This window comes from Sus scrofa, chromosome 4 (genome assembly GCF_054392235.1).
Source record: "Sus scrofa isolate SSC_HxYL_T2T_F1_AM1 chromosome 4, Sscrofa_HxYL_maternal_Yorkshire_Landrace_v2.0, whole genome shotgun sequence".
Taxonomy (NCBI): domain Eukaryota; kingdom Metazoa; phylum Chordata; class Mammalia; order Artiodactyla; family Suidae; genus Sus; species Sus scrofa.
In genome coordinates, this window is record NC_139386.1 from 115,294,507 (window position 1) to 115,310,544 (window position 16,038).

Genomic DNA, 16,038 nt, shown 5'->3' on the forward strand with positions numbered 1-16,038 from the left:
TTATTTTTGTGGCGGAAAAAATACGCAGTTGAGAGACCATCAACACCTTTTTACACTCTCCGGAGGCTGCCCTTCCTCCATCAGCCTCTTTGCTCCTGGCAGAGGCAGCTTATTCTGAAGCTGCTCTCCTTTAATGGCTTTTATGATTCCCTCCCCTGTTCCTCTTTTTCCAAACGGTTCTGAGTATATTCCCAGTCACCACCCACCTGGGGGTGGAAGGATCGGGGAGGGAACTGCAATAACATTTGCACTTTTTAAAATAAAAAATATAGACAGGCTGCTTCATCAAGACAGAAATGTATTTCATGCAACCTAAGAACAATAGTCATAATCCCACCTTGTATTAATACAGCTCATCAGTAGCCTAAAGCTTAGCAAAATCTTTCCCATCTAAAAATATGAGACTGTTGCCAGCAGCTTACTAATCACTGCAGTACCTAATCTCTCAAATAAGGAATATGGTCTATATTTGAAGTGGGCAGAAAGTTAACTCAGGCCGTGACACGAATGGGTTGCTGTCTATTCTTGCAGGATATTGATAATTTCAATGCTTATAAATAAGATGATCTAGTCTTACAAAGATGCATGATAACCTTGTCTTCTCTCCCACTCCAAACTACTGGAGGAGAACCTGTATCAATGACTGCTGCTGAGAAATGTGGCTTCTCTACCGGTCTCCACCAGGCCTGATAGTTCCACTGGCTGTCCTCAGAGCTGGTAGCTCTCTGTCTTGTCCTTGAAGTACCTCCTGGACTGCTGTTCACCTTCACATTGTAAATAAAGTCAGTGTTGCCAAAAGCAATTTATAGATATCACAAATGCTCTCTCTCTAGTGAAACCAGATCTCAGTAATAGCCTTCTAATTGGGTTGTACTCACTACACTTAAGCTAAACATGGTCATTCAGATGAAAACAAAATACAGAGAATGACTACAAAGTTGTTCTGTTTACATTACTTCCTATTTATCATGGTTTCTTCCAGTCATTATTAAGTGTTTTTAGAATTTTTTGGGGGTCTTTTTTTTCATTATGAAGTCTTAATTGGTATGCTTTCCTGTTTCTTCAAGTCTAGATCTCTAAGGAATGGCAGGTCTAAATATGACGTAGGATGGGAATGAGGGGGACAGAAAAGATAAGATAGCTGAGATCCTAAATGGATCAGAAAATCAAAAAGTCCTAGGTTAAAGAACTATTCTGTGTTTGGATACTCACCACTCCATAAACAGCCTTACCCACAACAAGTACACCAGTGTTCTATTCTTGAACAACTATCAATCACATCTGAGAAAGGCTAGAAGGTCAGATTGACCCATTCTCCAAATAGCACAACCAAATTCAGAAGTCAGTACTTGCTTTGCCTTAATAACTAAAAACATCAGGCCAACTTTACATGGTAACTATTTTAGAACACCGTTCTATTTTTTTATTTTATTTCTGGGGCCACCCCGCAGCATATGGAGTTCCCAGTCCAGGGATCAGATCCGAGCCACAGACCTGACCTAAGCCGCAGTTGCAGCAACAGTGGATCCTTAACCCACTGTGCCAAACTGGGGATCAAACCTGTGTCCCAGTGCTCCCAAGACACCACCGATCCTGTTGTGCCACAGCAGGAACTCTTAGAACACCTTTTTAGGCAGCTTAGTGGGCACAAAGTTGACTCTTCTATGTGATACTGAAAATGGTAAAGAAAAGCCCTACTGAAGAAACAATCTGGGGTACAGTAAATCCACCACCTAGTGGTAAGTCTAGTGAAAACTGAAAGAACTGCCCTACAGAACTTTGCAAGAACAAGGAATCACAGGCACTAAAAAACAATTATGACTTCAGAGAAGAAAAATAGTTGTATACTACTTGATCCTAATTGATATTTTTACCATCAGAAGCTGAGAAGTTTACTTCCACAAACACGATCTATTTTCTCAGAAGTTAAATAACTGAGTTGCACTTCCTTCTCAGGTCCCACCCACTTCTGCCTGCTAGCTCCTAAATCAGGGAATTAAAAGGCACCAGAATTCCACTATGACACTGTGGCTAATGGATGGTGATCAGAATATACTCAGAGTGTTTTATTCTCCTACTCAACATATCTGGTTGGCACCAACTAAGTAGTCACTGCTACTCCAGGGAGGATCCATGAAAGGAAATACGGTCCCTTACACTCTGTAGATGTGTTTTTGACTCATGGTGTAATGGCAACACGCATGGCTTTGTCACAGAATTTTACTGCTTCTTTAGGAACATGCTAGATCACTGTAGCCTTCATAGCCTTATCTGGATTTAACTTAGGCCCCCAGAAATCAGAAGTTAGGCTAGACATCTAATTAAACCTGTTATTTCACATGCCTATCTAAAAGCTTTTAATTTCCTCAGAAAGGTTTTCTCCTAAGGGTGAAGAACTAGCTCAAAGGTAAACAGCAATTATTAGGAAAACAAATCATTAAGAAAGCGTAGCTTGGAAGTGAGTGGAGGGATCGGTGTCCCTTACTACTGAGGATTAGCTGAAGGGCCAATATCCCGGTTCTGGTACACTATTGATTTTCTGAGATAGTCTCGAATTTATATAATGCCCCACTGTCTACAGCATATTGTATGTGCAATCTTTTCTTTTTAGAAATTATGGTTAGTACATCTCTTAGATAACACTTAGCAATGGAACAAAAGAGTGACTATTGGAAGTTAGAAATTTTCACAAAGTCTATTATTATTGAGCAGTGTGCTAGAACACCTTCCAGATTCCTACCACATCTTTTCTAATCCCTCCTTCACACATCTTCTGGCTAGTCTTTCTTCTACAGATTCTACTCTCACCTGCTCCTTCTTCGGAGGAAAAGCAGAGAATATGGCTGTCAGTATAAAAAGGTCCAAGACCTTTTCTTGATACTTACCACTGATCAGTCTGATTCCCATTTCGGACGAGTCCAAAGAAAGTTATCAATAAACACCCGCTTCCTGGCACAAGAACTGTATTAGTCTGAACATCTTTCAGACTGTCAATTAGGCAAAAGAAACTTCCCAAAGATGAAGGGCATCCCCTGCCCAACGCGCTGCCCTCAGGTGTCTTCTGCTCACCAGAAAACAATGGATCTCAAAGGACTCAATCTCAGGCAACAAAGTCGAATCCAAGCCACCTCCAGTCACTTCTCCCATTCCCTGGTGCAGAAACCAGGCTTCTGAGACTCAGGTTCTGGCTGCTCCCTGTCCTCCTTCCCTGTCTCAAGTTTCTAAAGTTCTCAGTTTCCCCAGATGGGGCCTGAGTTTCTGGAGGGAGGGGGTGGGCAAGCTGACTAATCACACAGCGCACATCTCCCTCCCCCACTCCAGCCGGCTCTGTGTCTCAGGAGTAATAGGATATAACACACACACACACACACACACACACACACACACGCTGCTAGAATCCAATTCCACAGTAGGAAGCAGCATTCCTTTCAAAATGGGACTCAACCTGACCTTTCTTCAATGCTGGTGGGAGCAATGGGTGAGGCAACACCAGGGCCCACACTGAGCCACTTAAATGATAAGGAAGGGTCAGAATGCTTGAAAAACTTCCGCCAAGTCCTCATCAGGTCCTCCCCCTCTTTTCACATCAGACAGCACACTTCACTGGCTTTCTATCGTCTCCTAATACGCTCTAGTGAAAATGAGTGATCTAGGCCTCCAACTGCCAACTAGAGGTAAAATCAAGAGGTTTAAAAAATGGCAACAAGTAGGAGGAAAGGCTTCCTAATCTTTCAAAAACCACAAATTACAACAGAACATAACATGCATCCGGACCATGTTTCAATGCCTATTTAGCTATCTACCTGTCCAACTGCCTGGCCCATCCCTACTTTCCTCATCCTCACAGTCCTTCTACCAATATTATACGAAAATGTGCCACTTATTCTTTTTCTCCTGACACTGAATTTGCATTAACTCTAGGTTAATTTGTGGTTGTTGTTGCACAAGTGGCTGAAGAAATCTAGGTTCCTGGAACATACCCAGTATTTTACTGATATACTGATGTCTCCACCACTGCACCCCCACCCAGCACTGCGGTTGAATTTTCTGCTTATTTTTCCAATTTTGTTGGGATCATAGTCAACATGCAAAAAATTTAAAAGAATGACATAGTGAACATGTGTATACCCTCCACCTAGACTGACGCTTTCCATTTGCCATATTAGGCTTCTTTCTCTCTATACACAGGAATATGCTTTCAAATGGTCCTGCCTCCACCACTAAAAAGGTTGCAACTACAGATTCTTCAGAATGCATCTTTTATATCACCAAATAGCCAGTCTGTATTCAAATTTATTTAATTTTCTCAAGAATATTGTTCATAGTTTTAAACCCAACTCTTTCAACCCAGGATGGAATTAAGTGCATTTGGCTGTTGGGATCCTTTGCTCTCTGCTAATTTAGAACAGTCCTCTTGCTTCTTCTTCCCCCTGTGATACAGACCTTCTCTCCCAGAGTTTGAGCCAGCTGCCTTATAAAATCTCCCATCTTTCAAAATTTTCAGATTGTTTCCTTCCTGTGAACTGGAAACTCAGTTTTGAAGTCTGATTAGAAAGAGGTTAAAATTTAGCAAGAATATTTCATAGCTGATGCTATATACTTTACTCTGGATCATATCAGGAGGCACATAATTTTAGATTGTTCTACTATTAGGGACACTAAACTGAAGCCTTGGTTAAAGTGATAACACCAGTCTTTGAAAGGAATATTTCCTCCTTTGCAAGTAAAGGTTAATTTATGGGGTGATCCCTGTCAGCTGTGAATGTCCTGTCCCCTCGTGACTTTACCATCTGTTCATAATCCTTGCCTGAGCCAATTATATTGGGGAGGGAGGGTTTACAGAATCATGATTCCTATCATTCCTCCACATACATGAGCTGGCATTCTTTTGTAAAGAAAAGCTTTTCTTCTTTCTCTGACTCTGTTTTCTTCTTCACTTGTCATTTCATATTTTAATTTATCCATATGTTATTCAATTACATGAGTGCACTGAATACTCCAATTGCCCCAATCTAGGCCAGTGGGAACTTCCTTCAAGCTGACTGTTTTGTTCTTTTGACATGATTCCATTTAAATGCTTCCTTTCTTTCTGAAATAAGAAAACAGACCAGGCTCATCTTTTTCTGCTTCAGACCTAGAATCAGTCATGTTTCAAGAAGTCCTGATTTCATTCAGTGGGGAAAGGTATTTACAAACAAAAATCTGAGTATAAGGTCTGCCTGTTGCTATAAGAGGTGTCAGTACTTCTAGATTCTTTCAATAGAGAGAGAAATCTTTTTACTTATGAGTTCATATTGATCTTTCTATTTTTTGTTTGTTTGTTTGTTTTTAGGGCTGCACCCACAGCCTGTGGAGGTTCCCAGACTAGGGGTCAAATCAGAGCTGTAGACACTGGCCTACACCACAGTCACAGCAACTCGGGATCCAAGCTGAATCTGTGACCTACACCACAGCTCCCAGCAAGGCCGGATCCTTAACCCACTGAGCAAGGCCAGGGATCGAACCTACGTGCTCAAGGATACGAGTCAGATTCGTTACCACTGAGCCATGACGGGAACCCCTGATATTTCTATTTAACATTCCCATTTTTTTTAACTTTTAATTTTCCTATTTGAATCTCTTTTCTCTTATGGTGACAATCTTGTTCTCTAATAGCAATAATATATTTACTTATTTGCTTTAGTCTATAATACATACAAAATAATTTCAAAATTATAAGACTAATATTACAGGAATCCACACAGTGAAGTGTCACTATTTCATTGAAGTTCTTGTTGTCCTTAGAATATATCTGACAAAGAATGTAGAGTCAAGGTACTGTTTTCTGGGGGGCTGTGTAATCTTCCTGATATGTTGTTAGGTTCATTTATTTCTGTTTACTGCAACTTAAGGTTTCCCTCTTCTTAATTTCATTTTTTGCATATAAAACACCTCTCAAAAGTTTAAAAAGTATACTCAGAGAAGCCTCACTTCCCTTGCTATCCCCCCAACTCTGTACCACTCTCCCCAATTTTCACTGGTTTCTGGTTTATCCTTATGTTCATTTTGGAGGTAGAAAGCAAGAATATACTATAGCCTTATTTTCCTTCTCTTTCTTCCTCAAAAAGGAGCACGCTAAAATATTCTGCACCTTGTTTTTTTTTTCACTTGGAAATCACTTTGTATTGGTTCACAGAGTACAAGAATCAACAATTCTTCAATGCTGGGAAAGACCAAATTAGGTATTACTGCTCATTTATACGTTTGTAATAAAAAGTCATTAGCTTTAATTTGCAGTCCTCTTTAGAACCCATGTTGATTTTAAGTGATGCTTATAAGATGCTGAACTGGCAAATCTCACTGCAACGTATGCTGGGATGTTAAAATGCTAACTTGTCAACTACTTACAAATTAGGCAAATCTGTATTCTTCAAACAAATTTCTATAAGAAAAGTTAACCCTGGAAGCAAGCAATCAGTGGACAAGCTCTAGAATAAAGATGGAGTCTGAGCATTCTGGAAGGTGGCCACATAGACTGAGTGGCCATCTGTGTAATTCTTTTTTTGTCTTTTGTCTTTTTAGGGCTGTACCCATGGCATATGGGGGTTCCCAGGCTAGGGGTCCAATCGGAGCTATAGCTGCTGGCCTACACGAGAGCCACAGCAATGCCAGATCTGAGCCGCGTCTGCAACCTACACTACAGTTCACAGCAACGCCGGATCCTTAACCAAGTGAGTGAGGCCAGGGATCGAACCTGCAACCTCATGGTTACTAGTCAGGTTCATTAACCACTGAGCCACTACAGGAACTCCGCCATCTGTGTAATTCTTTACCTATCAGGTTAGAATGAGACTGGAGTTGTTGTAACAACAATTCTTCCTTCCTTGATCAGGAAGTCTAGCTTAAGTAAAGTTGAAAGCCAATTACATCTTAAAAAATTCAAACCCTCTTCACATATTCACTTGAGTGAGTGAATCCCACCTGAAACATGGCAGAAGAAATACAAGTAGCCCCCAATAAGCAGCAGCCGAGTCTATGAGGGTCAGCTTTCAAAACCTGAGACTCAACAAAGGTTAATAAGATATTTTTGAAGTCACTATACACTGTTTCTCATCAAGCCTAGGCTCAAGAAAAAAGCCATCAAAACTCAATATTAAATAACAGAATCTGACTTTAAAGACTTATTGTTAAATAGGAGTTATGTAATAATAGGTATTGTTTCCAAAGGTGAGTAGGTCAACAGGACATTTCAGGATCCATTCTGTAGTTAGACTGGATATTTTCAAGTTCAAAGGACAAGGTGAAATCACTTTAAAGATCAGCTGCAGCAAGCTTTAGTTTCCAAAGCTCTTAAACACAAAACACAAAATATTAAGCTTTTAGAAGGAAAGACTAGAGATATAATACAAGAATCTCACAAAGATAAACAGTCACATCAAAAAATACAATTGTATTTTTCATTCTAAAGAGGCAGTATTTATCATCCTTCTTGACTTTCTAACTTGAGATGTTTAATTTTTTTTTCCTCTCATCTTTAGGGCCACAATCGTGGCACATGGAGGTTGCCAGGCTAGGGGTTGAATCAGAGCTGCAGGTGCCGTCCTACACCACAGCCACAGCAACGCACCGAGACACTACTGCAACCTAAACCACAGTTCATAGCAATGCCAGATCCTTCACCCACTGAGCAAGGCCAGGGATTGAACCCACGTCCTCATGGATCCTTAGTGGGTTTGTTAACCACTGAGCCACGAAGGAAACTCCTATATTTAGTTTTGAACAAAAGTCTCAGTATAAAAATCATGACCTTAGCCTATAAGAAACAAGCCAGTTGACAGAAACTGTAGGCTGCAACTTCCCTAGAGCTACTGAAAAATAAGAAGCTCCCTGCTGCTCCAGAATGAATACAGCATAATCCCCCACTCTCTCTGCCTCCCAGACCAGAATACTAAAGTTTGGGTTTTCCTAACCATTGACTTTAAGATTAGCCATTTTCTAATGAGTAAAGTGGACAGATGCCTGCAGAAGGGTCAGGATCTCTTGCTTTTGGTTGTATAGTAAACCACAATCAGCTTTTGTGTAAGATAAATTAGCAAATTTTACCAATAACACTGCTAGGATATCACTGATCTAAATGTTTTTCAAACTGTTTTTGTTTAAACTTTGGCATGCAAAGAATAAGTGAAACCACCCAGGAGCGTTCAATCAGGATTTTACTAAAACTGATTAGAAGCTTGAAATACACACTAGTATGGTGAAAACCAAGGTCCTGAATGCCTAGATGTCTACGACTTTCTACTTTAGGCACTCTGCTTCAGTATTAGTGGCTTGTAGCTAAGATTTTCTTAGAGAGGATTTATATTTTCAAAACATTTTGGAATCCTTTGACCACTGCATCTATCCTTCATAGATGAAAAAACAGAACAGGTGGGGGTCTGTGATGTGCTCAAGGCAATTTGCTCCAATGCTGAGATTTAAAAAGAAAAAAAAAAATCCCCTACAAGAACGGTACTATTATAACTTCTTTTGGAACAGGCTGGGAGAAAGAGCCGCTTCCTCTTTTATTTTCAAGGGTTAGTTTACAGAACAGTCCACTATTGAGCTAAAGCTTTCTGAACTTATAGAATGAACAGTGGTAAGCTTTGGGGAGGGAAAAGAATTCTCAGTTCCCAAATCCAGATGCAAACCATAACTTCTCCCAAAATCAATTTGGGTTTTGAAACTGAGAATTACACACACACACACACACACACACACACACACACACACACACTTTTTGGCCATGCCCACAGCATGTGGAAGTTCCCAGGCCAGAGACTGACCCTGTGCCACAGCAGTGACCACAATGGATCCTTTAACTGCTAGACTACCAGGTAACCCAGTAATATTTTAAAGTTGCTAATGAACTGCCATGGAGAGATACTGCTCCTTAGACTTAGAAAAGGGTGAAGAAATTGGCAGAGCCCAAACAGTGCAGAAGCAAAAAGCTGAACTCTGGCATATATTTCCAACTGTCTCTCGTGGATGGAGTGGGGAGGAGAAGAATGTAGAGGCATCCTACACAGGCACCCTAATCCTGACACTTTATTAGGATGAAGGAAATGACCCCAGAGTTTCCTACTGGAATCAAAAGCAATTTTAAAATTCCACCTGTATTTATACAAGGAGGTTTTCAATTTGGCGTGGTTAAAACTGATCTGGGAAGCCTGCTGGCTATTTTCATAAAAAATGACCATGCTTTAAAACATGCAACAGAGAATATATTAGAAGAAAAAAAAATTTTTTTTTGGTCTCTTTTTTTAGGGCCTCACCCATGGCATATAGAGGGTCCCAGGCTAGGGGTTGAATCGGAGCCGTAGCCACTGGCCTACACCACAGCCACAGCAACACCAGATCCGAGCTGCATCTTCGACCTACCCCACAGCTCAAGGCAACGCTGGATCCTTAACCCACTGAGCGAGGCCAGAGATTGAACCTGCATCCTTATGGATACTAGTCAGATTCATTTCCGCTAAGCTATGATGGGAATTCCAAATGAGCTTTTTTATGAGAGTTTATTTTTTATCCTGTGCAGAATGGTGATGAGGGAACTTCTTTTCTGTCTATACTAACAGTATAATTAGAACATTCTACAAGGTTCCTCTCCAATGTGTGGTGTATTACCCAGCCAAAACCCTCTTCAAGTTACCTTGCATCTTATGTCTGAAAGATCTAGTGAGGTTGGATTTTCCCAATTCAAAACAAGTTGTAATAAATTTGGGGACCCCAAGTTACATTTTTAGATAAAGATACATTTTGTCATTGATGCCTTCCCACTTTCCGGCACTTCTCAGACTCTACTATGACTAAAAAAGTTCTTGGAAGGTCGTTAATTTTACTGAAGTATTCTTGGATTTAAGTGACGCGGTATGTGATTACTGAATCTTAGTTTCTTTCTTTTTTTTTTTTTTTTTTGTCTTTTTGCCATTTCTTAGGCTGCTCCTGCGGCATATGGGAGGTTCCCAGGCTAGGGGTCGAATCGGAGCTGTAGCCGCCAGCCTACGCCAGAGCCACAGCAACGCGGGATCCGAGCCGCATCTGCATCTGCGACCTACACCACAGCTCACGGCAACGCCGGATCGTTAACCCACTGAGCAAGGGCAGGGACCGAACTCGCAACCTCATGGTTCCTAGTCAGATTCGTTAATCACTGCGCCACGTCGGGAACTCCCTGAATCTTAGTTTCATATCCATGGCAGACATTATTTAAAGTACTCGTTTAATGAATAAAAAAAATTTTTTTGGCTATACTGTTTTTAAAAAATAAAACTTCCCCAAAAACTGACTAGCAGGTTTTAACTATATAGCTTCAAAAGTGGAATAGAACCTCAAAACAAATCTAAACAGTCTCAGGAAGCATGGGCTGAAATTCCTTTGATCATTTTAAAGATAGGAAATAAAGATAATTGGTGGTATGATTCTATTCCCCTAGATTATGTAGCTTGTGCTTTAATGCATCACTGAGCAAACAATGAGATGTCTTTATATTAACAGCAGGTTGTAAGGTTTCACAGCAGAACAGTTTTTCCATTATGCTGGGGAGCAGTTACAACTGGAATCATCTAGAGCCTCCTGACTCCTCTGGAGAGGACTGTGAGCTCTGTTCTCTAATGGGCTTTGAATTTATAGAAGTTTGGCCCAGAAGACCTTGAATACAACCTTGTTCAGCAATCCTTCAGTGTGGCTCTGGAAAGTTCCCCTTAGATCTCAGACAAAGAAACAAGAATATCCCCGTAAAGACCACCTGAAAGAGGTCTTGGCCTGTGGTTACACTCAAGATCAGATTCCAGGCCCCTGTCTTCCTGAGCTCTGTGCTCCTTTTTTTCCTATCATCTTTCTCCAATCTTTACTCTTTGGCTATTTCTTTAGCCCCTCAATTAACTCCTGTGATTTTCTGTGTTTTGAAGCCAGAATTTCACTAAAATGTCCTTTCATGATCTTTATAATTTTACTATCACTCTTAGTCCAGGAATTCACAATATAAAAATTATCACGTTAAGGAAATCCTCATATGACCTGATTTTTAATCTATTGAGTCCAAGAAGCTCAACCAACCAGAAACAAGACATGGGCATGGGGACAGAGAGTCAAAATCATTCTTAGCATCTCAAAGAGAACACAGGCTAGAGAAATGCTCTTGGTTTAGCGGAGGTCTAGCCATTCTTTATATTTACATTTTTTTAGAGACACCCTCCGAGTTCTTTGCAAATCGCCTTGGCTTTAAAGACGAAGAAACTACAACTCAGTCTGGCTAGGAGATAATATCCTCAAACACTCAAATTCATGGCCTTGCTTTATTCTAATCACCACATTCTCAATTCCAGGCAAGTTTTCTAGATTTTTAGCCTGGAGTCCATGGATGGGCTTTAGGCTGCCAACTCCCCTGTACATGCAAAGTGGTGTGTGTGTATGTGATTTTCCTGGAAGATAAGCGCAGCTCTAATAGGGCTCCAAACCCTAGATGGTTGGAACCACTAGACGAGACTTACATGACCCAAATACTAACTTCGCAAGAATGTAAACCTCACAGGATAGATATGGACCTTTGTTTTGTTCACTGATGTATCCTAAGTAGCCAGCACAGGTCTGGGGACCCAGTAGGTGCTCAATCCTGAGCTGATGGGCCTGCATGGTTCTGGTTATTTCTGCATTCCTTGGAAAAGACGAGCAAGTACAGACTATTTTCAGGACCTCTAACATGGGGCACAAGATTCCCCTCACGGCTAAAGTCATCCAAGATAGGTGGTAGCTGCACTTCCATCCCAATATCAGGTTTCACAACAATTTTGGCTAGCCTTGCTAGATAATCTAAAAGAGTGGTTCTAAATCTGGGATCTCTCAAGTTTAGCTGAAGAAGCTGTTCCGAAAGACACATACCATCTCATTCTCCACCTGCCCCTTACTCTTGACCCCTCCCTATTCTGCCACGGTAATATTCTGAAGAAGCTCCCTAGGTGACTTTCATTCCTTTTCCACTCCAGGAGAAGACTGATCTGAGACAATGTAAGCAGGATCTGAAAAAGCAAACACAAGCACATGGAGTTTACCAGGCTGTTAATAAAATGACTCAAGGAACACAGGGAACAAATGAGTTGGACAGTCTTGTTCAGAGATAAATAAGGTCAAGGAAGGAGAAAATCTGCCTTTAATACCAACTCCAGCTGTCAGCTACAAACAATCCATGAGATGGATCCACAAGGGTTCAGACCATGACAAAAAGCCTGCCTAAAGAAGAGAGCCTGGGAGTTCCCGTCGTGGCACAGTGGTTAACGAATCCGACTAGGAACCATGAGGCTACGGGTTCGATCCCTGGCCTTGCTCAGTGAGTTAAGGATCAGGTGTTGCCGTGAGCTGTGGTGTAGGTGGAAGACGTAGCTCAGATCCTGCATTGCTGTGGCCCTGGAGTAGGCTGGCAGCTACAGCTCCAATTAGACCCCTAGCCTGGGAACCTCCATATGCCATGGGAGCGGCCCAAGAAATGGCAAAGACAAAAAAAAAAAAAAAAAAAAAAAAAAAAAAAAAGGGAAAAAAAAAGAGAGCCTGTATTTTTACAATGGGTTGGTCCAAATTCAGTAAAAATTGGCAAGGTGCTCTCATTCCAAACATGCCCAGTGCTCAGCTAATCCCCTCCCTGTGGAGTCAGAAAAGAATGTGCAGAATTCTGAACCCTCTACTCCCCAAATAGGAGGGGTTCCTTCTCCTGAAGGTAAGGGTTGACTAATCCCATCAACTCTCCACTCCTAATTACAAACCAGGCAGAGAAATGAGCTGCCTCCCAACACGGTGCTCTCCTTCAAGCCTTTAGGATCTTTGGACGTCCTTTACCTCACCACACTAAAAACCCAGCCTTTGCCAACCTCAGTTCATCCTCAGCTGGCAAATAAGAACAGAAACCGCCCCCGAGTAAGGTTTCCCTCTGAGACTCCTGGGGAAAGGGTGCCATAGGGTCAGTTCGCCTAAAGTACGCACTTTCCTTGGACTCACAATACAGTCTATTACAATTAGAACACCATGTTCCCAACCAGCTTGGTCTCTTTTCTGTTAGAAACCTGAAGTAAACAGATTCTAGAGCAGCTACAAGTCTGTTACCAAGGCCACTGTATTGATCAGTATAATTAACATTCACAATTCATCTAGTCCAGGATGACAAGCCAGCTGGGCTATTCTCCCCAGGAGCTGAACATGGAGAACCTTCATGTCTTGCTTGCAAAGAGGTCTGGTGCTTGGGACACTAAAAACTCAAGTACTGAATGAGAAGCTGGATGCCACCTGGCCATCCATAGGAAAATGAATTCATTACCAGAACAACTGAACACATCTGCCATCTCTTCAAAGCCCAGATTTCTACTTCTGAAGCTGCAAAATCTTGGAGGTTTCCCATTGTCCTGAATCCTGCCTTAGTTATAGACTTTAGGGAAACAACCCGCACAGAATTCTCAGTGGCAACTAGAGCCTGAGCTCCTGATTAGGGCAAGCACTGGCCCAGTTCCCAGAAGACGGTGACTCTGACAAAGGTGTGTTTCAAAGACAAAGGGCACATACAGCTTTTGAGCACTGCACTGAGCTCAGCCTTTGGTGCGAAAGGGGCAGCCAGAAAAGGCAGAATAAGAAGAATCAGAAGTTTGCTCAGCATTGTGGGGGCAGAGCTGCTGTTTATCACTCTTAGGATTCCAACACAGACTGCAAAATGAAGCTGTTCCACTCATTGCTGGCTAGGAAACCTCTAACACCCTAAGAGAAAGCTTATATCAAGAGTAAACCAGAATACCAGTTTCAACTTTGGGCAGTGTCCCTAATTGCTAAGAGTTTATTTTTTTAAATTTAATTTAAAAAATTTTTTCTTTTTTTTTTTTCTTTTTTTTTTTTTTGCTTTTTAGGGCTGAACCTGAGGCATATGGACGGTCCCAGGCTAGGCATCCAATCAGAGCCTCAGCTGCCACAGCCAGAGCCACATCCAATCAGAGCTGCAGCTGTGACCCACACCACAGCTTACAGCAACGCTGGATCTTAACCCACTGAGCAAGGCCAGGGATTGAACCCCCATCCTCACAGATACTAGTTGGGTTTGTTACTGCTGAGCCACAAGGGGAATTCCCCTAATGCTAAGGGTTTAAAACTTGGTGGGAAGTTCAAATTACCTTCCCCATCACGGCTAAGGACCCCTCTAAGCTTCTAGCCTACTGCCTTATGGTTCTCATGCTATTGGGCTAAGATGCTAGAGGCCATATATTTTCAAGTCTTCTCTCTAACCTCCTAATTCTGGCATTATAAAGGGATCTACTAAGCTGTCAGAAATTTTCATCAATTTCTCACCTGCAGTTCTGGGTACTCCATCATCACCCACCAGGGAGCAGGCTAAGTTAAAAACACAACCCGGGCCAAATGAAGGGGAAAGTGAGCCAAAGCCACTGAGAGAGTCCAAGTTACTTTCTCCTAGGGATAATCATCTCACAATAGTTTACTCAATACATAATTATTGACAGTATTATGTGCTAGGTTCTATGTACTATACATATGTATGAGATATGGTCCTTGCCCTTAATATATTTGGTCTAGAGAAATCAAATGAAAAGATTCAGATATTATCAAGTCAATCCTGAAAAGTCTGAGAAGTACTACACTGAAGTCAAACCTATTTTTGAGAGACACAGAGGCAAATTATCTTGTTTAGTTTTGATACTCAGTCTAGTAGGTGAGCCCCTTATTTGAAACACTCCTATGGAATCAACTCTGGGGCTTTAGGGGCATCAACAGTTCAAATGAAGGGTAGTAGGTCAAGATGGTAGAAAACCCCCCAAAAGTTGCTGAAATGCCTGTTTCAGAATGTGTAAGTTTCTGAGCTGAACCCTCAAGGCACTGATAGTGAGTCTCTTGGGAAGCTGAGGAGCAGCCCAAAGAGGAGGGTGACAAAGAACACCAACAACCTCAGCTTTGTTCCAAGGACAGGCTGCAAGCTGGAAACTTAATCTCAGCTGATACTACGGCTTAGAGGCCTGTCCTTCTAAGTCAGGGTTTTTAGAGGCCTGTCCTAAATCAGCCAGGACCTATAGACGAGTTTCAGGGAGTTCCAAAAATCCTTTGGAAATGTAGTAAGTTTTTGTGCTCCTAAATTTTGCTAATGCAAGAACTGTGATTTTTATAAGATTTTTAAAGGGATCTGTGACTCAAAAGATTAAGAACCATTGTTCTAGAGTCTCTAACCCAGTCTCTAATCTCAGGAGCACTCCCTCGAACTGGCAAAGGAGGACTCTATTTAAGTTCTTTACCTTCCACACAGATTTGTCTACTTATTCACCTCTTCTCTGAAGTTGGAAACAGACGCAGGAGGGTGCACTTTGAGAATTCAAGGTGAACAGCTCTTTTCTAAATCTCCAAAATAAAGCTGTCATGAGAGCCCAAAAAGATTTTCCTCAAAGCCTTTGAAGAAGGAAACAAGGAAGGGGTGGCCAAAGAGGGCAGAGTAGAATCTGTCCCACTAACTTGCCTGATAGGTCTCTTTTTTGACTTCAGGAATCCTAAAACCATAATGGGAATAGGGCAGAGCCCAAACACTTTGATTTGAAGTCAAGCCAGTCTGGGGTAAAGGATAAAGTAATTCCCATTATGCTCAAGGAAACCCGTGCTCCAAGGTTCACCTTAATACAATTAATAAGTGTCAGAAGAGTTGGAACCATTTATTAAAAACAGAACTTTCAAAATTCTGACATTGCTCAAAATACAGTGATATGAACAGCTTCATTAAGGAGCCAACACAAATAAAACATAGTTACACTCATTTGCTGCAGGCCTTTGGCTTCTCACCAATTCACCATCTAGCTCACAGGGCCACACACACTGTGGATCAGCACGTCAGCATTTTCCTTGGCACCTGAGCACAAAGGCGCAGTGGGATTCCACTGATAACACTGTGCACACGCAGGTTTGAGAAGGAAGAGGAAAATATATAAACAACAGGCCTTGCTCTAGTTGGGCAATTCTTCCGACTGTAAAGAACTAAGCCCCAGGCAGGTCCAAGATGAA

General features: G+C 41.6%; 1 protein-coding gene across 4 annotated transcripts in view; it reads right to left on the reverse strand.

Annotated features, from left to right (window-relative positions):
* AHCYL1 (adenosylhomocysteinase like 1) overlaps positions 1 to 16,038 on the reverse strand; it is a 39,886-nt gene that overhangs the window by 16,635 nt on the left and 7,213 nt on the right. Inside the window, exon 1 of one of the 4 annotated variants that reach the window (XM_021088652.2) lies at positions 2,886 to 3,503. The gene's annotated coding sequence lies outside the window, so the exon portion shown is untranslated. 4 annotated transcript variants of the gene reach the window in all.